This window comes from Grus americana, chromosome Z (assembly GCF_028858705.1).
Source record: "Grus americana isolate bGruAme1 chromosome Z, bGruAme1.mat, whole genome shotgun sequence".
Taxonomy (NCBI): domain Eukaryota; kingdom Metazoa; phylum Chordata; class Aves; order Gruiformes; family Gruidae; genus Grus; species Grus americana.
The window spans coordinates 41,827,564-41,848,743 of NC_072891.1; the positions used below are offsets into that span (position 1 = coordinate 41,827,564).

At 42.0% G+C, this 21,180-nt stretch overlaps 1 protein-coding gene across 2 annotated transcripts in view; it reads left to right on the forward strand.

Moving 5' to 3' along the window:
- The first annotated feature begins 427 nt into the window (after positions 1–427).
- The window catches only part of APBA1 (amyloid beta precursor protein binding family A member 1), a 108,495-nt gene continuing 87,742 nt past the window's right edge, over positions 428–21,180 (forward strand). For both annotated transcript variants that reach the window (XM_054808758.1, XM_054808759.1), the window contains exon 1: positions 428–573. The gene's annotated coding sequence lies outside the window, so the exon portion shown is untranslated. The remainder of the gene's footprint in view (positions 574–21,180) is intronic.

Genomic DNA, 21,180 nt, shown 5'->3' on the forward strand with positions numbered 1-21,180 from the left:
TCGCACCTTGCAGCTCCGCGGCGGGAGCCTGCTCCGCTCTCCTGGGGCAAGCCAAGGCTGTGGGCCCGTGTGGCAGGGAAGGTGAGAAGGGAAGGTTCGTGACCTGCTGGGCCTCCCTCGCTCTGTACTACCCACGCAAGAGCTGGCGTGCCAAGAGGGTGCTGAGCGTTTGATCGGGGGACACTTCTGCACCGCCCGAAAGCCGCGCTCCTCGCTGCCGGGCACCCTCCCGGCCGCAGCGCTCTGCCCCGCCCGAGGGGCCGCGCCGCAGCCAGCCGGGGCAGCTCAGGGCCTTACCCGCCTCGGGCCGCCATCCCCCGCCGCGGCTCCCCGTGCCGTCCGGGCCGGGGGGCTCCCGGCGGCGGAGACAGCGCGGCGCGGCCGGCGCGTGACGCGAGAGGGCGGGGCGGGGCGGCGGGAGGGGGCGGGCCGGGCGGTGCTGGCGGCGGCGGCAGGAGGAAGATGGTGGCGGCGGGAGGAGCAGCAGGCTGCCGGGCTTTCCGCCCTCCGCTGCGCTGCCGCCCCCGCCGGAGCCGCCCTGCCTGCTAAGGAGCCGGCGCGGACCCGCACCAGGTGCGGAGGGGCCGCGGCCGCGAGCGGGAGTTGGGGTTCGTCTCTCCCCCCCGCCCCCCCCCGCCGCCGTTGGGTGGCGGGGAGGCCGGCGGGCCGACGGGCGGGGTGGGTGCCCGGCCGGGGCGGGGGGGGAGGGCAACCCGCTCCCACCTTCGCGGCGCCTACCGGCAGCGGGGGGCTGCGGCCGGGGGTCTGCGGCGGGCGGCGGGCTGCGTCGCTCCGTGTGCGCCTGCATGGTGTGCGGCATCGCCGGGCGAGAGCGGCGGCCCTGCACCTGCCCCGCGCTGCGGGGAGCCGCATCGGCGCCTACGTGGATGCCTCGATTCCAGCCGCCGGCGGGCAACTGCGTGCTTTCGCTTATTTTATTGATTTAATTATTTAACGTTGGTGGGACACGCGTGGAATAATAGTGCGCGGAGCTGTGCGTACCCTAGTGCACTGGTTTGCTGGTTTTGATATTTTTTTTTTTAATTATTTTTTCCCACCCCGCATCTATTCAGTGGTGAAAAGGGAAAGGAGAAATGGGGCCGGGGGGGGAGGGGATGTGGAGATTTTGCAATCGCCGATCGAGTGGTCACGGTCGCAGCAGGACGGGGAGCGAAGCCCTTTCCTGCAGGAGGTGCTGCCGGGCTCTTTGGCCGCGTCCCGTTTTGCAAAAGGGAACCCACGGGGCCTGGATCTTCCCGTCCTCTCTGTGGGGTGCAGCGAGTTGCTTGTTCTGCTCTCCATCCCTGGGCTGGGGGGGGAGGTGACATCTGCTACCATCACGTACTGGTTTCAGGAAAGGGAAGGCGTCTTGATCTTCCCGGAAAAGCAGTCTGATAAAACGATTGCCTAAATCACAGTCGTGGTCAGTGCAGCCGCATGGGCTGCATCTGCTTTCTGGAAAAATCAGTGTTAATAGGAGCGATTTACCAAGACTCGTTTTATTGCCACGGTCGATAAATCTGCCTTTTAAGAGAGACGGGAACTTGGGCCTAGGCTTGAAAACTACATCTTCTTGCCTTCCCCTGTCGTAGCCTTTTTGGGCTGTGGAATTACAGTTTGCTTTAGAGAGCGCGTTGCAGATCCGGCTGTTTTCATAGCTGCTGAGAAACGAGAAAGCAGAGATGTTTTCCTGAGTCTGCATATATTAAGAGTGAGCTAATGTGGGTGTAGGGCAGATCGGACATGTAGCATTTTTCTTCTCTTTGACCTGCATCACGTTAGGCCAGCTGATGAGGGTACACCCAGGTGGCTGCAATTTTGTGTGTGTTCTGCTACTGTGGCCCCTGGGTCCCGACCAGTTTGCCCTGGAAAATATTCCAGTCACAGTGCTCCAGGTTCTGCTGCATTGCTGTCAAAATCTGGACCAGCTGCACCTGCCTTTGCAGCCCGTGGCTGGAACAAGCACGTGATGCCTGATTTTTCCCAAACACTGAGGGTGCCATAGAATGCGCTTATTCTCTAGTTGCTACATTTTAGTAGTATGCAGGTAGCTAAAAGTGGGGTACATTTTTACCTTTTGCTCTAAGGGGGGCGGGGGGGAGGGAAAGGGTGGACTGCCCAGAAACACTGGGAGTGAAGGAGAACAGTTACCATTGTATTCAGTGCATTTGTGTCTATTTATACTGAAGAGTTAAGTGTCCAGTAAATAATAATGGAAGACCACAGGAAACTCTGCAAAAGCAGAAAATTGAGCATGCTAATGCACCTTGGGACGGATGTTGTGGATGTCCAATGAGTGAAACGTAAACCTGAGTGAAAGACAGCTTGCCCTCATTGGACAATGTGATCTGAGATTGAGATCTATGAGCTTTTAGGCCAAACTGATTTCTACAAACTAATGGCAGTTCAAGGTTGGCTGTATGGTATGAACTGTATAATTCATTGGTCTAAGTTTTCTTGGACATTTCTAGTTGTAGCTTGAAGAGATAAATTTACCTTACATTAATGCATTGTCCTCACTTAAAATAGCAATTTTTCTGGCTACTGTGCTGTCTTCTAACAGATGCAAGGCCAGCCTTTTGGAAAGTTATTAAAATAAAGATATTCACAGATTAGCCCTTTGGTTATAAAATGCAGGAATACTGGGAAGGTGGTTTGGTACATCTAGGTAGGTAGAAAAGATAGTTTTGGTGTGTTGGAGGGGAGGGAGAGACACCAAAGCTTTTTAGTATAATTCTTTTTGGTTACTTAATAGAAAATAATTTTCATAATTTCTTGAGTTAATAAGTTTGCAATTCCTTACATGTTGGGAAGAGTGTAAATGCATTCCCATTTTTTTTTATTTGCTAAAACTGTCTTCATGTGTTTAAACTGTAGGAAGTAATTCTTTGGAAGAGATTTTGTGATACTGGATGTAGTGGCTTGGGGGATGCCAGAGATTAAAATCTTGGGGTGGTCCATCGTGCCCTTATTGCTGCGGGGCAGGGAGAGTGGATGTGGATTTTTGGAGATAAGCCTTGAACATCTTGTTTGCTCTATGTGGATGTAAAGACTCCATAATGCTTTGAAATCAGGGACTGCTAATTTTGAGCCTACAGGCTGTGTCATCTATCTAATAAGCAACACTAATCAGAAACCCGAATTCTTTGCATATGAGATTTGAATGGATTTTAACTGGACCAGGAGTTGGCTTCTGACTTCTTTGATACCATTTTAAGCCAAAGTCGTATACAGTGCTTGCACTTTTAACCTTAAAAAGCCTGCAATATGAGGATTTTGTGCATCTTTGAAACGTCGTTAACCTTTTCTTTTCATAAGCAGTGCCTACCAGCACAAGAGCTGACATGAAAGACAGGGGGGTGCAAAGAAATGGAATCTCCTGTTCACCTGCTTATTTTGTATTTTTAACAGGCCAGCGTGGGTAATCATTTGCAGTGGTTTTGTTGTTTGGCTTTAAGTTGTCTCAGTGTGCAGTAGTGTTCATGGCAGACAAAATCAGGAAAATCGAACAGTAAATCCAAAAAAGATAGCTGGGAAAATAGATGCTGTGTTGGTTCTGTGGTGTTACTGCATGTGTATGAGTTCAGGGTTAGAATCCAATCCATGTTAAAAGAAATTATAAAATGAACTTCAGAGTCATCGAATAGACAAAACAAAGGAAAAATCAAACAGAGAGCTAGAACTTGCCTCTCATGGCCTAGATACTTCAGACCAGATTCAGCATTTTTTCCATCAGCACATGAATTGTCTGCCATTGATTGTAGTTGTTCTGGGTTTATATGAGATTCTGAATTAGAAGAATCAGGCCTTTTCTCTTATGCTCAAAAAATTATTATTATTATTATATTACTAATATTGATAAAAACAACCAGAGGTTCTTCAGATAGTTTAATACATGTTGTCCGTAGGCAGTGCAGCTTGATTAATTGAAGCTTAACTTTGAACAATATCCTATTACTGTAGATTTAAGTCAAGCCTCAATGTTCCAGTAATGCATTTTTAAATGTGTTTTTCTGGTTTCACAGAAGATGAAGATTCCTGCTTAATGAGAGATCTAGTAAGCAACCCTCTGCTCATTTATTTCTAATAGATTGCATGTGATACATATTGTACAGGGGTTAAAGGTTTTTGGAAAACAGATTGATTGGTTTTGCTTCATAGTATTGATTGGTTTGATAAGCCAGCTGCTCAGAGCAGTGTGATAGTATTTTTCTGTTTCCACTGCATGACACTGTGCTGTCCCAAAAGGGCTGCGTGTTGCTTTACTGAAGGGGCCCAAGGAAACATCTTTATTTGCTGCTTTCACGTACGCGGGCATATAATGATGATAATACGTGTCCTAATTCTGAAGAAATAAATATAGGAGCAGCATGAAGGGTGCCTGACAGCTGTGGATGGCAGAGGACTTAGGTGAGGATACTGCAGGACCATTATTTTTTTTTTAAACATGTACTCTTCCCCATGCTGTCCAACATGTTCTTTGATTATCTATGTGGTCTGTCAAATCTTGCTCATAAGCCAGCAATTAAACATTACTTGCTTCTTTCGTTTTTTAACGAGCACTTCCATAAAAATTACTTTCTGTAAGAAGATGACCACCTTGTCACCAGTCTGAGGAAAATGTGAGAGTAGGGAGTGAGAGACTTCATTAAAAGTCTGTAGGTGAATGTGACAGATAAGCAGCATGTCCTTGGAATTTGGGCTGATTCCTTTTAGTGGTAATTTCTTTTTTCAACTAATTAAACTCTTCTGAACCTCTGTGGCACTCTTGTTGTGCATCAAGAGCATCCCTGCTGAATTTGATATTCAAACTTTCAGCTTTAAAAGATGAGCACAGATCAGGAAAACACCAGGACAGTAGAGCCATGGAGTCTACAAAACTTGGCCATCTGCTACCAAGATCGATTGAGCAACTACCCTAAATTAACTGACTGTTGCTTTATTTTTTCCACACTGGGGAGGTATATCCGGGGAAGAACTGCCTTTCTATATATGTGTGGTTGAGGTACTGGTTTGATATCTAGGAGATACAGGTTTAGCACCTTTGTATTGATCTGTATAAATAATTTTGTTTCTCTGCAATTATTTTCATTTTTGTACATAAAAGAAAAGGTTTCTGATCATTCCTTTTCTGGTGGTCATTCAGAATTTTTTTTTTTTCTTGTAAATATCCACTCAAAAATTGGTGGGTGTTTGGGTGGGCAAGAGCTTACGGGCTGAGTATAACAAGGTATTTTCAAACAGAAGGAGGAGGAAAAAAAATCAGAACATAATGGAAGATTTAAAACATACACGAGTATGACTTTTTTTCCCTAACATATGCTTAGGTTTTATTCATGGATTTTTATTTTTTTCAAAATTTATTCTGATATATGAGTTGCAAGTCTTGCTGACAGTGTTACTGTTGCTCTGTATTTACATAGTGTCTATTCTGATGAGACATGTTTGAAGTCTTGTTGCTTTGAAAGTCTTAAATATAACTCTTCTTTAGATTAAATAAATTTAAATTAGAAAAACATTTTTTTTTTAAAAAAATTGAGAGTAATATCTAAAAAAGCTTTCACCAGAGCAGGAGGAGGAAGCAGAGGGTAAAAGCTCTTGCTCTAGGTCTTCCCTAGGCTATGGTAGGCAGAATGCTTTAACTTACATTCTTCAAATCCAAAAAGAACAGGCAAAACCAGTAGTTTTCTATATGTTGGCTGTCTCAGGTGAATAGTGGGAGGGTGGGTACCGCCTGCATTTTTGGAAGAGGAAACGGGCACGTTTTGTGTGATGTGAGTGGGGAGCCGAGGGGTTTTTTCTTCTCTTTCCTTAACAGCTTTCTCACACCAGCTTTTTTATGATCACAGAGTAACTTGAGTTGGAAAGGATCCCTAAATGCCATCTGATCAAAGCTCCGCTCTATTCGGGCGACCAAGGCGAGGGCTGCACGTGGCGTGTTTGTAGCCCTTGGCTTAACTAAAGCGTGAAGCTCTGGACCCGGAGCGCCGCGCCGCGCCTCTCGTGGGTTTCCAGCACCAGAGTGTGCAGGGGGCTCTGCTCACCGCGCCGGCGGGATGGGGCACGGCTGCCGGAAGCGAGCCTTCCTCCCACCTGCCCTCCTCCTCCTCTGCCGGCTGAGCTGCTCGCTCTGCCGCTGCTGCTGGGGAGTGTTGGGGCGAAGAGCATCTGCCGCGCGAGGGAAACGGCGAGGACCTCCTGGTGGGTGCTGGTTTCTAAATCTGTCTTACCGTGGTCGCTCCACGCAGGAAAGGGCTGAAATACGGGTGTATTTGCTGTGTTAGCTTATCCAGTGACCTGATAATTTTTATTCTCTTAAAAAGAATATTTGAGATGATCAAAACGGAGAAAAGTAACCTCCGGAAGTTTAGAAAACGTTTTTTGTGTGTGTGTGTTAAATTATGTTGCAACAGTTGAAAAATTAGAGCACTATTTTTTAAAAATGAAAGCTTTATTAACCAGCATTCCTACTAATTACATGCTGTGCAGTTACGTTTTACCTAATGAAGAAAATCTCCCGTAGTAACTTTGTGGTGAGCTGACAGAAACTTGTGTTTAAATAAAAGAGTCAGAGTAAAATGTAATTCCATTGCATTTTCACTGGGCATCTTACATACCCTTTCTGTGAACTTTACGTGTATTTCTGATGTCCACAGCTGCTGTTGTACCTTTTGTCTTGGAGCAATAAATAGGGATGAACTCAGAGTTCTGCTCTCGCTCAAGAATTGTCTTCTCTTGCTGATAAATGATTAATGTAATCCACTTATGAGATTGCTATGACATCATTCAGATTTTGGCATGCTTAATTTTATTTCATAACAATGAGAAAATCCCAAAGTCCTTGAAAGCTTTTTCGTGGAGGACTGTGCTAGGGCTGCGAGAGGAGTGTGGGAGAGATGTTTGGGCTTGATGCCTTCTGGGCAAGGAGCTGGGCATCGGCCCGAGGGGACAGCACCGTACTTGGTAACTTTGGCTCTGCGTTAGCTTCAACATCCTGGCTTTAGACTGTTAACTACAGCCTTGTGATAATTAGTCCGATTGTTTTCGCCCTAGTTTAAAGTCTTGTCCAAGTCAGGCAGTTTTAATGGGTTGTATTTTTGCGTGGGGTACCCTTTGGACCATACCGAATTTTGGAATCAGCAGTTTTAGTTGCAGTTAAAGTGGAGTAAGTGACTTAACCCTCTGTCACATATCTTCTTATTTCTTTACCTAAGAAAACTGTAAAAACCGAATGCCTTTATTTCAGCTTAGGTCAAGCTGCTTTTGAATGCAAATTTAAAGGTGATTAAGGCTACAGAAAACACATCTATGTTTTAGGAGTTACACACATTTAATGCTTCGATACACAATACATCGAAACATGTACTGGATTCAAATCTAACTACTTCATTAAATAGAACTTGTATTTCCAGTTAGCTACGGACTTGATTATTTCTGCTTTTGCAGCCAAGGTATCTCAGCCTCCTGAACAAAATTTTTGTCTCAGGGAAAGCCAAATAAGTAAGCTGGGAGGAGAAGAGAAGAATAAATTGATTAGCATGTCTATAAGCTGCATGCATCACTACTTATTTTAGCTAAAAAGCAGTCTCAGTAATGTGTCAGGTAACTCTTTGGGTTACGTTGGCTATTGCAGGTGATGGGGAGCATCACCTGATGTCTTCTGCTGCGCTGGTTGTGAGGGTGCCTGTGTCACTGGGATCCAGTTAGCCATCGTCAACCAGGAATAACAAAACATTTTCCAGAGGAAATCTGGTTCTCTGTCAGACCCCCCTCAGGATAACTTACCCTTGATAGCCAACAGAAGCATTTTGAACTGAATGGCAAGGTGGAAATACAGTTGCATGAAAAGTAAGTATTGAAGGCACAATCCTAGCTTCAATAGAGATAATATTTGTATAGTCAGTTTTCAAAAAAGTAGTAAGTTATCTGCCCCAAAAATGGTAGCCTTTTGGTGATTCTCTAGGAATTAAAACTGCAGTGAACAGCCTTTTTATGCATGGAGCAAAGGCAATTTTTATATGTCATATTTTTGGTATGCAAAGTCATTTTTTATTGACAATACTTTTTCTTCAGCATCTGTATCCATGAATATGATGACTTATTAGGTAGAGGGCCAAAGATATTTTTGATATTTTTTTTTTCTTTCCAGTATATAACTGTGGTGCAACCTGAGCGGTTCACAACTCAATTTTGATCAGCAGTGTTAAACTATGATATGTCTTAGCTATGGTTTTGTAAGCAGTGGTATCCACAGGCACTGTGGTGCAGGTTTGTATACATGTACTAGATACGCTCTGGATAACAGAAGAGCACAAACAACACTAAGGTAAGAGCTCCTTTTTTATTAAGAAACAACACATCATTTATTTGGAAAAGGAAGACTTTTTCAGCTGCCTGTCCAAGAGTCTTGTGTTTTCAGATGGCAGAGTGTGTGATTTTAGGACCATTGGACATTGGGAACCCTGAGGGATGTGTACTGCACTTTTGTAGGTTTCTTACACCCGAAACCAGAGGGTGAAATTACCAGGAAGGATTTCATACGGTGGGGTTGAATAATTCAGGGCTTCTTGTGATGTGAGGAAGAGGAAGACAAGACACTTTTTCAGTCAGTTAAGATACTTTTAAAGTCAGTCTGGTGATTTTTATAATCATATGAACTGCAAGGACTTAATGACAGTACACGAAGAAGCTGTTATTCCATTTTCATGATATTCTGTGTCTCAGTTATTAATGTTTAGTGGGTCAAAAAATCAGACACACACCCCTTAGAGGCTAACCTCCTCCAACCAGGTGCACATCTGCTGTCGCTGTATTTACTCCACCAACAGGACTTTCCCTCTCTCCAATGTACGACAGGAATTCTGTGGCTTCCTGGCGTTTCGCAGTGTCTCACATGGTTATTACAGCGTAGTAGCATACAAAGCTTGGTGGCGTCTTTTCTGTGTTGTCTTTTCAGATGTAGTGAGGTGCTGAATAGTGGCCATACCTGATAATCCGGATAAAACTCACTGCTTTGGTGGCTCTGAGAAGAATCCAGCAAAGTCTTTGGGTGGATTTCGTTGGTCTTCACCTGGCACTAGTCGGGGAGAGAAGACAAGTTTGCAAATACAGAGTCATCAAATTTTTCAAGTATGAACTGGTGTGCCGTGAAGTCACCTGTAATCAAACTTGCCTGAGACTTTCAGTTGTGCAGAGTTCTGTGTTCACCCTGGTCGAACTAGCCCTTCCCGAAGCCTCGCAAGCGGTGTGGCAGTACAGCTTTGTAAATGGTTTCAAGATCAAGACCAAATTTTACCATTAGTTTTGACTAAAGTAGTTGGAGCAGTGGTTACACTTTGGTAGGTAAGTAATTATCAACATAGGATTTTCCTGTCATGGCTCTTTAAAAATTACATCCTGTTTGGAGGAGAGGGGAAGGGAAGAGACTGTAACTGGAGCATCCATCTGGTGCATTTTGATGACATAGCTTGTTAGTGAGTTGAGTTATCTCATACTTGCTGTAACCAAGTCAATGCCAAATACATAACAAGGACTTAGCATACAGTATAAAAAGGACCTGCTGTTGTAGCTGAATATTGTATATTCAGACTGTTATAATTTCTGAAGTTTGTTTGTTCTTGTATGCTTGTTTACTAACTGAATCTTTTGAAAACAGCTTAAGATCCCATGGCCACAGCTGTTTAAGAACAATGCTTGTGAAATATGAGCTTTTTTACCAAGAGGAAGGAATCCCTCTAAAGATCTCCACCATGCTTTTATTATCCAAAGAGCAAATCTTCTGGCTGCCATCCTGTCTAAAGAGAAAATGTATGGATCAACATGTTAAGCTTCAAGGGTGCAAATCTGGAAGCCATCTTCTGCTGAGGAGAGACTAAAGCCTTAGAGGTTTAGGCTTTTGTTCTGTTGCTCATCATTTGTGATACACTTTCCCTACCTGCAGTGAGGATTCTGAATTCTCTTTTATGGGCTCCAAGATCTGTTCTTGCTGATGTTTGTAGCTTACTAAGCACTGACAAAGAGAACTTGTGAGATTTGTGACACTTTCAGTTGTGAGGAGGCATATGAGTGTCAGAAGCAAACATGGAGTGAAAATATACCAATTTCAGTGCATTTTATGAGATGGCAGTGGTATTGTTGCCAGTTGTTGTCTGGGGACTCAGGATGGTAGCAGTGCTTTTATTTGTGTTTCCAGGATTATCTTTATGATTGCAGATTCTTCACTCTTAGCCCCAGGTACCTCAGAGGAAACCTTCCCGTGTGCTAGTTATATATTTTTTTTTTTTCCTATCCCTAAGTGTAGCATGTGAAAATTGAATTCCTTCTTCTAAGGCATAGCAGTGTCATCCTTCAGCTCCATCTGCATGTGCACCATGCTTGTGACAAGGCCTGGAAGGTAATCTCAGGTACACATTTTATTTTGCATCTGGTGTGTATCTGTTCTAGTTTTGCTGTGAGTACTGTGTATTTTAAATGCCTTTGAATTGTATGTGGTGAAGATTTAATCCTCTTCTTTTTTTTTCTCTTCCATCCCATCTGTATCTGGTGTGTAAGTTATGTCATCGTGTTTTCCACTTGTTTGTCTTTGTTCTGAGGAGGCTGATTCTTCTTCTAAATGTAGCCTCATTCATGAGTTCCCAGTGCATGTGACATATTCCCCAAGGAAGGGCAATGATGCAATAGTGGATCTGCGAGGGACCGAAGTTAGAAAAAATGCCTTTGCAAAGGATCTGATGAACCTGTGGAGGACACGTGGGGGAGAGAGTTGAGAGAGTTTGTGTCTGGGTGTGCATTTAATCTAGAAACATATGTTTCAGAAAAAACCCCCACCCTTTATCTCTTGGAAATTATAGGAGAATTGTGGACTGGGTCAATGGGAAGAGCTTAAAAATTGGCATATGCTTCACCATTGTGATAGAAAGAGCTTCACAGTCCACAGTTTGGATCTGGTGGCCCACAGCATCCAAATAAATCTTTGTCGCTTCATGCTAAAGACTTGGCAGTGGGTGGTTGCTGTTCTACATAGCTTTGATACTCCAGACTGGGGGAAAGTCTTTGCATTTTCTGTGGCTTAATGAATTTACAGTCAAAGAAATATTTTTTTCTCAATTTTATGTTTGTTTTTTTAATAATGCTGAATATCTTGTCGGGATGATATCTGTATGTTCGTGAATTAAGTTGGCATTTGGTTTTCTTGTACCACACTAACAAAGATGCTCAGTGAATTACAGAAAGACCTCATTGTGACAGGCATAGACACAGTTTCTCTTGTAATTACCTGCATACCAAGTACATGGCGTTTCTGTAGTGTTGGGCTAGCAAAGGAAATTACCCTGTTGTTGCTGCTCTGGTTGTACATTGCTTTATAGGAGGGTTTGTGTGGTTTTATTGATGCATTAGGCACAGATGCATTCCTGGGTTGCAAAAGCAAACTTTCTCTATTTTTCTTGGTAAACCTTATGCTGTCAAGAAAAGAATTACAGTAATTTTGAGCACAAATTGGGTTATTAATCTACCGTGTGAAAATTACATTTGGTTTCAACATGAATAAAACCAATTTTTTTGTTGTTGTTCAACTCTTTGAATTGAGACATGACAGAAGTCTGAGGTTAGTGGTTTTGAATGTATCTTGTGAGAAAAAGATTTTGCTCTTCTGATTTTTGACATATTGAAGAGAGACAGCAAGGGCAAGGAATACAGGGACTGAGTTAAGGGTAATGTTAGAATCGTCATAGCAAGTTTTCAGTGTTTGAGCTTAACTTACCATTGAAGCGCTTTGCTTTAAAAGAACCAATAAACTTCTGATCTCTGCCATCGCTGTGTGTCTCTTACAGTGTGGGTTGTTTGTCTTGAAATAAATAACACAAGGAAGTTCGAAGGGTAGGAATGATTCCTGCTAATTGGAGAGGGCTGAAATGTTATCTCTGTTTTGTTAATAAAGGCGAATGATCTTATTTCCTAACGGAAAAGCCTGGCAGAAGCAACATGAAATAAAGCCATGTATGGTAAGGAGGACCTAACTGTGAATGATGGGGTGAGATGCAGAACGGAGAACTAAGCTTTGGAAAAAACATCTCAACACTGAGGTCTACTGGACTGTGAAATAGTCTCCCAGGGAGTGAGGGAAGATACATTTTTGGAGAAGTAAATAGTGGTGCAAGGGCTTCAACTATACCGTAGGGAGCAATCCTCCACTGGAATAATCTCTTTCTGAGGGATTTTGACATGGCTTTGGTTTTCATCCTTGAAACTGATATAAGCAGATTTCCTTGTCTTCTTTTGTTTGTTTGTTTTGTCACCAAATGTAGTTTTCTGATATTGTTTTTTTCCATGAGAACAACATTTGGTGATGTGGTAAATTATCTTCCATTTTAGTTTTGCCCTTGAAGCAGCACTCCATTACTCATTCAATGGTCCATTGTTTTAGGTCGATAATTAGAGTTTGATTAAAATATAGTAAAGGTTCATACGTTTGATCCTTGCAAAGGAAGACCAGAAGTTGTTGGTGAGTTAGTATCACAGGTGATCATAGTGTAATTGCATATGGTCATGCTTTGTAGTGATTCTTTTTATTCCTTTGCAAGTGAGTGGAATGCTTCTAACAAGTGCACCCTGTATTGATGGGTCTATCTTTGATGTAATTCCAAACATGACCACAACTTGTGCTACTTGTCTTTCCTTCTTAAAAAATACAGGGAAAGTAAAATCTGTAGAAAAATCAACTTAAATTGTAAGGATCAGATAGATGCACAGCGCAATATAGGCGCTGGGTAAAAAGAGATTAAGAAAAATGGTAGCAAGTGCCCTCAATATAATAATGTCCAGTGTGGCAAGGGGGCTAGTTAATTTTTTTTTAAAGTGGTAAAACAAAGAAGGATGTTTGGGAGTTAAAGTTGTTGGAAGAAAATAATTCTAAATGCTAGGAGAAACTGTGATAATAATGCTGAATTAACTGAAAGACTGCTAGGGAATATGTTTGGAAATTATTTATAGGATTTGGGAGTTAATATAGACCAACAAAGAGGTTTTTTAGTCCTGATTGTTAGAATATTTTCCTTCCAGGGAGAGTATGATTTCTTGCTGAGGTGTCTTTGGTTGCCACAGCTGGCTATCAAAAGGTGATGTGTGTTTGTACAAAACTTTTACTTGTTGGAAAGATGAAGTAGATACTATGATTGCAAGATGCCTTGAGCTATTTCAGAACCCCATCTCGCTTTCCCACAGGCGGTTCAAGTGGTTCCACTGTAGCCCTGAGGATTCTCATTGTTGCTTCTCTCCAAATCTTGTTTCCCATGCTCTTAAAAATCTGGCATTGTGGAAAATACTCATTAGTAATTGAAGACTGATTAACATTATTTCTGTAGACTATTGCCGTCTCTGTAATCATCCTGAATTTTGTGATGTTCTTTATCATATACCCCCATTTACTCTCACACTGATGCCTTCAGCATGCAAAGCAGGCAGTGCCGCCTGTTGAGCAATGGCAACAATCTCCAATAAAGAAGTTTCTATAAGATGTATACAGCAGATACTCTGATGTATTTTATCTCTTCAAGATTTTTGTCCTGCTTTTGAAAGCTGTGTGAAATCCATTAATTTGCCAGACCTCTCCGGACCTTTTGACCTGGAAAAACGGTGAAGTAGAATGGAGAAGGCACTGTGGTCCCCGTGGCCATGTGCTGGGCATGGGTTGCTCTCTCTGGTGAGGTGACCCAAAAGACTGCTGCAGCGATGGTTTCTGATGTGGAAGCCAGGTCAGTGAAACAGACAAGTTACCCGCTGTACTGGTGGTCTGCCTGTCACTTGTGCTTCACGACTGCTGTACTTTTCCTGTGTTGTATTAATAGTTTGAGGAGTTTGAAGACACACCACAGCTTTGAGGAGTTTGAAGGCATGCCAGAAAAACTGCCAGGGAATTGTCAACATTTGGTTTTGGTTTTTGTTTCTAAGTGTAATGATAAATTGCTGATGTTGCTGTGTATATAACCCAGATCAGAAGTCATTGAGAGTGTGGTGGAACGGTAGGGCAGCTCAGGTGCAGAGTTTTGTGACTTCCAGGAACCTACTAAGGTATAGAATAACATTATCTTTTCGATAAATACAGAACATGTAACTAAACAACTAGTGCCTGATGCCTGGGGCTTGTTATTACGGCAATTCGCAGACTTCCATGACTTTTGGCTAAATTCAGTGAAGCTTGTGCAAAGGTTTAACTTGTATGTGTATCATGTCAAAAGTGCTACAAATATCTGGAAATGAAAAATACTTCCCAGTGCCCTTGTACTTGTTTCTTCGTAAGTAAATCTACCCCCCCCCCCAAAAAAAAAAAAAAAAGGTGACATTGCTGCTTCAGTGTTGGGGGAGTAAGGGTAGAAGTAATGAAGTGACAGTCCTCTCTGCATGTGGGAGATGACCTTTTTTGTTTAAAGTAGCACTTAGTTTATTTTGATAGTAGTTATTACCTTGCATGCTTCTGCTTACATTTTGACTAACTGCTTGCTGGAATAGCTCCTAGAAATGCCCCACAGAGATGAGCACGCTGGTGTTTTCCAGGCAATGACTAGGCTATCAGCGTGGCATTGAGGCGGCCCTGGAGAGCAGCTGAGGCTATGCTTTTGAGCCACGACATCCAAAAATCTCTGAAGTGGAAATTAGTGAAAGTGAAGGGTATTATGAACAGCGTTCTTTCTGAATTCATCTGTATCTTCCCTAAGTGGGATTTTCTTCCTGGGGAAGGCTTGCAAATCCTTAGGAATTTGAAGTAGTACATGAGTAGGAAATAGAAAATACCTGAGAGACTCAAAGATCCTTTGACTTAGTAGGTCTCACTGATCAGCTTCTAGCATAATTAGCCAAGTCCCAAACAATGATTTTTCACTTGCTCCAGAAATGTAGAAGAAACAGTATTTTTCATGAGGAAAAAACAGTCTAGGGGCATCTGATTTAAATCTTTGTAGCTCAGCTATAATCCCATCAGTGACACAAAGCTGTATTCAATTTTGTGGAGTTACATTTATTTAGAATCAACTGGAGGTCTATCCTTAGTATTTAATCCATTTGTTTGTTACTGTCAAAGGCTTACTTGAGAACTAAGCTGAGGTGGCACTGAGGAGTTGTGGACATCTCTGGAGGATATGCCCATATGCCATTTGGAAGCAATTTTGCTAAATAAGTTTCCACATTGCTGCTTTTTTTTTTTTTTTTGGTACTCTTCTTAAACAAACTGTTTAAGTAACTTTCCTCCCCCCCATTGTAAGCTGTATACCATACTCTGATCAGGCTTGCAGTCTTTTTATATTCAGAACGGCTCAGTTGATTAATGACTTTTTCAGCTTTTTGATGAGCTCAAAAGCAAAGATAACTTTTAAACTTTTGTACACTTGCTTGTAGCTGGGGAAAACATACACCCCAAAAAATCTGTAAGAGAACAAACATGCTGAATAAGTAGACTGTTTCCTATATAGTGCTCTTATCCAAATCTTTCTTCAGGCAACGTGACTTTATTACTCTTCTGTTTCTTTTCCTCATGTTGGTCATTTTGATTCTGTTCTTGCTGGAAGAATTTGCTTCTTTGGTTTTGGTTGGGGTTTTTTGGGGGGGTTTTTTATGTTAGGACACCTATTGGACAATATAGTGAAAACAAACAAACAGAACCCAACAACAACAAAAAACCCCATACCGCAAACCCAGAAACGAGTCAATTTGGACTCTGGGCAGCTGTTTCAAGCCAATTTTTGGTGTTAATAACTATTTTTTTTGTTATGAGCAACTAAAAACTGGTCTCCTCTAATGTACGGGTTTATGAAGCTTGAAGGAATTAAAAAAAAAAAAAATTGTTTCCTAGCCAGATCATATTTATGGGAAGGTAGACAGGGTGAAAAATGTATTCTAAATCAATAATTATATCGTAGTTTCCACATTAAAGACTGAGGTGGTTTAAATTGCCTGCCTTTAACAATGTGGTTGCATTTCTTTAGATGATGCACAGAACCTTCCAAAAGCTTTTAATTATTGTTTTCTTTGTTTATTTCCAAGTTTCCACACAATCTAGTCAGTGTTTCTGGCATTAATGAGCGTCGTGAGAGTTTCTCGTGTGGGATACTTCAGTCGTTTGTCCACAGTGACTCCAATCCTGAAGTAAATCAAGCAGGAGCATCATTTATCAAAGAAATGGTTGCTAAGTAGGTGGATTCTGTACACTGGGAAGGAGCTAAACTTTTGGGTAATATGATGTTTGGATGTTTTTACAGAAGCTCTTATATTAAACTTGCAGTTGATAAGGTTACAACAGACAAATGGATTATCTTCCCTTGTATGACTTGTAACTGCATTGCATACCTCCTCTACTGCCCAGGCTTCAGCACCTGGCAGGCGAAGGCGAGACGCCTTCTGATCACTGCTACACTGGTATAAAACTGTGTCAGCTCCAGGTGTTTTAAAATTTAAAGCCTTTTCAGTTTCTTATATAATTCAAAGCAGCAGGCTGTCTGGACTACTCACTTTCACTATACAGTTAGTTTATATTTGAAGATGCTTGAAAGTGAATTTAGAAAACCTGGCACAAGAGTGGCTAGCACAGCTTTTCTCAGGGAATGGGCACAATCCCTTCCCCCACCAGAGTCCAAATGGCCATTTTATGTCCTGTGCATGTCCCATGCAGAACCCTTGTGTGGCTCTAGAATATGGCTTCCTTGTGGCTTTTTGCCATGGGATTTTGGGCTGTATTTGGTAATCTGTAGCAAGTTGATTGCGTAGCATCATGGAGAGGCTGTGAAAGGGATGGGCAGGTCTTCTGGATGGCATCAGGGCCACCCTATAAGTGACAGGTGGGTGCACAGTTTTAATCATGGATGTGAAAGTACTGCTATTGGGAAGAGCTTCCAGGAGCGGATCTGGGAGCTGGCTCTGGTCCAAAGCCAGGACTGCTTAAGTGAGGAGAGTCTGGCACTGGGGATCTGTGCGATGCCCTAAAGACATCTTGCGTAGCAAAGTGCCACAGGACTGCGATTCCCCCGGTGCTTTGCAGAAGAAAACCCATAAGGAATTACACAAGCACGAGGACACATGGAACCTGATTTCCACAGGATCCGTAAGGCTTTCATAAGTCTGCCTTTCTTTTGCTGCTCTGTTGCTTTCTTGTCCCACTCCCTGTATCCTTACTACACACCTCCCAGGAAAGCCAGGAAATAGGTCAAGAAGCAGAAGAGGGTGAAGCTTAAAGGAAGTCCATTATCTTTGAGTCTCTTATAAAATAAATTTAAAATTGGCCAGTGGCTAAAAAAATTAAGGATGAGAAATAAAGAAATGTTTAATCACTTTAAAGTATTGTTCTTGGATTATTAACCTAATAAAAGAGCCTACCTTCCAGGCTGTTTAATCATAGAGGGTTTTTTCCAGCGTAATATTATGTATAGGTTGTAAATCTTACAAGCTTGTGTGGTGCTTTGTTTTCTTTTTGGTAAACGGTAACTGAAAATCAGCAACATAATATATTAAATCTTTTATGAAGCTTTAATTATGTCTATGCATTTCTGTTTGAGTAATATTAACTTGTATAAAAACATTATCTATACTTCACATACGTTATAGCCTTTCCACAAGACTACTCACGTATGGATAAAATAACATTCATCTGGTTTTTATTTTATAAGAAGTTCTTTCTTGGTTGTGGCGTTGGTGAAGGCTTGTGTTTGATTGGGTTTTTTATGGGTCTTCAAAGAGTTGATGCTATATGATGTACAGAATTTGGATTCATCTATTTAAAAATAAATTTTAAATGTTTTGCTTTTAAAAAAGAAAATTTATTTTGTAATTCTGAATACACTGTGTATCAGACCATGACTACTACTTTTTCCTTTTTTTACTTCCCTTTTTCCTTCTTGCAGACACTTGAGTTATGATTAATTGAATGAACATTTATGGAGGGACTTTATTAGAAAGCTTATATCACTTTTCTTATTTTCAGCACTTGTCATTTTGCAGTTGCAGTGATCTTTCATAAAAAGATCATGCAGTTAATAGTAATATTTTTATTTGCGCAAACCGTTTTTTACAAATACATAAGCTCTTCAGGACAGTGTTTTCTCTTACTTTAGAAGAAATGTAGAAATTTGTGATAATCAGACTTTTTCTTTTTTAAAGTGTTTTCTTTTGACATTTTTCAATAAGCATTTGAAATAATTTTGAATCCCTGCCATCAGTAGTGGTTGTGCCACTACTGCTGTACAATGAAAAATAGTGGGTTAGGGAGAGGAAAACTCATCCAGATTTGCTGGACAGTAGGCTGATATTGTGTATATCTGCCATGAAACAGAATTTAAGCCACCAAAATTAATGTATTAGCATAGCTTAGTGGAAAGTGATAGCATTTAGACTTCTTTTTGTATTTTATTTTCTGTCTTGGACATTATTATCTGAATTGACAAATGAAAATAGAACGGACATTTTTTATTCTCAGCAGCGTGATGATAACTGGGTGTGTCTCTTGCCAGCATTTTTATCCACCTCACGACAATAAGCCAGCACAATGTCTCCACGGGTATCCTTTCCCTACAATACCATGCTGTTTTCACTTTGTGTGTCTGATTACTCAGGTAGACAGACTATGAAAGAACTCTGCCATATTGGAAAGTATGCAGGTGCTATGGAGGATAGTTACTTTTTTGGGGTGTGTGGTTTTTGGGGTTTTTTTGTCAGGTTTTGTTTTGTTGGGAGTTTAATGCTAAACTTATTGAATACTGAGCTTGTCTGGATCTCAGAAGATTTTAATTTCTTTAATTTTCTAGCCTGTGTTTTGTCCTTCTACTCAATTTCCCGTTATTCTTTCCCAGTTGATAAATTTTCATTTAGAAGTTAATCGCTATTAATTCCACTTCAGCAGGAAACATACGAGTGCCAAACAATAGTTCCACTCCATCTTTGTAGGAACAGATAACCGTCTGCCTTCAAGCACGTATATATGTATATTCTGTTGCTGTTAGTGTTGCAATTCCTGTTTGATTTGAGGAATGACTCGCCGGTTTCTCGGATGCCTCTCTCAGGGGATGCTGTTCAGTGTTGTTCACAGAGGAGGTGGTACTTCATTACATCTCAGAAGTCAGGAAAGCCCTTTGGTGGTATCGCACACTGGCGCTCTCTAAGCACCGGGGTTTTTACTGCCGGAGTGCAAAGCCAGGTGTGTATGCTATGGTGGGGTTTGCTGCCTGGACCTGAGCTGAGGCATTTTGTCCCTGTTTTCTCACATCTTCCGTGGGTGAAAACTTGTTGGTTAGCAGTGGAAGAAGGCATTTTTAACCTGCTGCTCGTTATTGTGAATTAGTGTTTGTTCTGTGAAGTGCTTGCGTACTGAAGTAATGGGAGCTCTGTGTGGTGTTATAGTGAAAGAGTGATTCAGTCTGTGGGCGTTTTAAAACAGGATGCATCACATGCGTCACCTTTAGTGTTGTGCAGAACTACATGGGCCTTGCGTTAGTTCCACACGCTGCTGTCAGAGGTTGTGAACTATGGAACAAGGTTAAGTAGCTTAAGGAGATGCATGTGTTCTTTGTCAATGCTGAATCAAGAGGTTTAGTTTGAAAAGCTGGTTAAAGGTGTAAGAAGGAATCTAATCATACTAAGTTACTCTTTTTTCCTTTTTTTAAGAGTTTTAAAGATTGATTTTTGTTTTATCAATGTACGATTTTCTTAATCTTGCCTACTACATTTTTAATTCTACTTCCTGAGGGAGAATTGTTCAAAGAGTGTGACTGTTTTGATGATTTATTATTTTGGCAATGTTTTTAATTTTTTTTCCTCTGGTAAGTGTGAGGCACAAAGGTATTATTGTCCTACAAGTCTAGTCAACTTTATTGGGGTGATTTTTTTTTTTAAATTTTAAATTTAGTATTTTTCTTCTCTTTGCAGAAGGTTTCCTGGTACACTTCTGGTCTAGTTTGTTTATTTGTTTCAGTGGCAATGGGAAGCGGCTGGGTAAATTCCATTTCGTGCTTCCTGTGAGATTCATTGTAAGACATATGCAAACCACAGAGAAGAATCTAGTAACCCATTGTTGAAATCGAAACCTGCATCAAGGTGGATTTTGCAGGATTTTATCGGTAGTGCTCAACATTTTCATTAGGGGTGTGAAAAGGAGAGCAGAGAGGTGGCAGTTTGGGGGGACCCACCAGGGTGTTGGAGGACAGAAAAACCATCGCAATGAGTCTTTGGAGAGGGAGGTGCTTTTCAGCAGGGACCAGAGCACGGTGCACGGTACCGCGGTGAGGGAGCAGCTGGGTAAGTAGCAGGTCTGCGGAAACCTCCGTGGGGGTTGTAGCTAATGATAGCATAAGATGGGTTGTCAGTGGCGTATTGTTACTGAAAGGCAGTTGCCGTACTGAGAGAACAGGACTAAAGCCTGAGGAGAGGCACGCAGGGTGCCCGGTGAGGGCTCAGGTGATGTATCCTGTTTGGCACGCTGTGCTGGAGAGAGCTGGAGAGAGTTTGGAGGAGAGTACTGGAAGTCTATAGGTGGATCGGCAAGACCGGGAAGAGCGAATCCCCACTATGAAGTGGGCATTGTTTAGGCCAAAGAGAGGGTCCGTACAGGGCCCCAAAAATAGCTGCGGTAAAGAGGCAGCAGGCAGTCTGTGCTTGGTTTGGCAGGATTGGGTGTAACTAACCAGCTTCCATCGAAACGGTAGAGTCAGGTGGTATCTTGGGAAGACTTCCCCAAGAATAAGAATATCGAAACACTCAAATCTGACCAAGTAACCATGGATGCTTGGAGGCCTTTGAGAATGGGTTAAATACATGTCAGGAATGTCATCAGTGTCACTGGTGCTGACTTCAGGGACAGGGACTTTGATATCATTGTGTCAGACAGCACCTCAAGATACGTCTCAGTGATTGCAGAGGTTTTGGTATGCTGTCACATAGCTGTGCGGTTTGATTGTTTTTGTAGACACAGGGGTAAAGTCAATCCACTACCCACTGGAGGGAGCTTAAACATGCTCCCTCCCCACCCCCACCCCCCACCTCAGCTTGCTATTATAAAGAAGTAGAGAAATTTGCACAAGCCTCCATTTTCCTTTTTTTTCTCCCAGCAGTACCCTTGCTGGTTAGTTACATCCAAATTTGGAAGAAGAATAGAGATCTCAAAAATAAAGCAAGCCATTCATTTTTGATGAAGCTGATGATCAGATAATG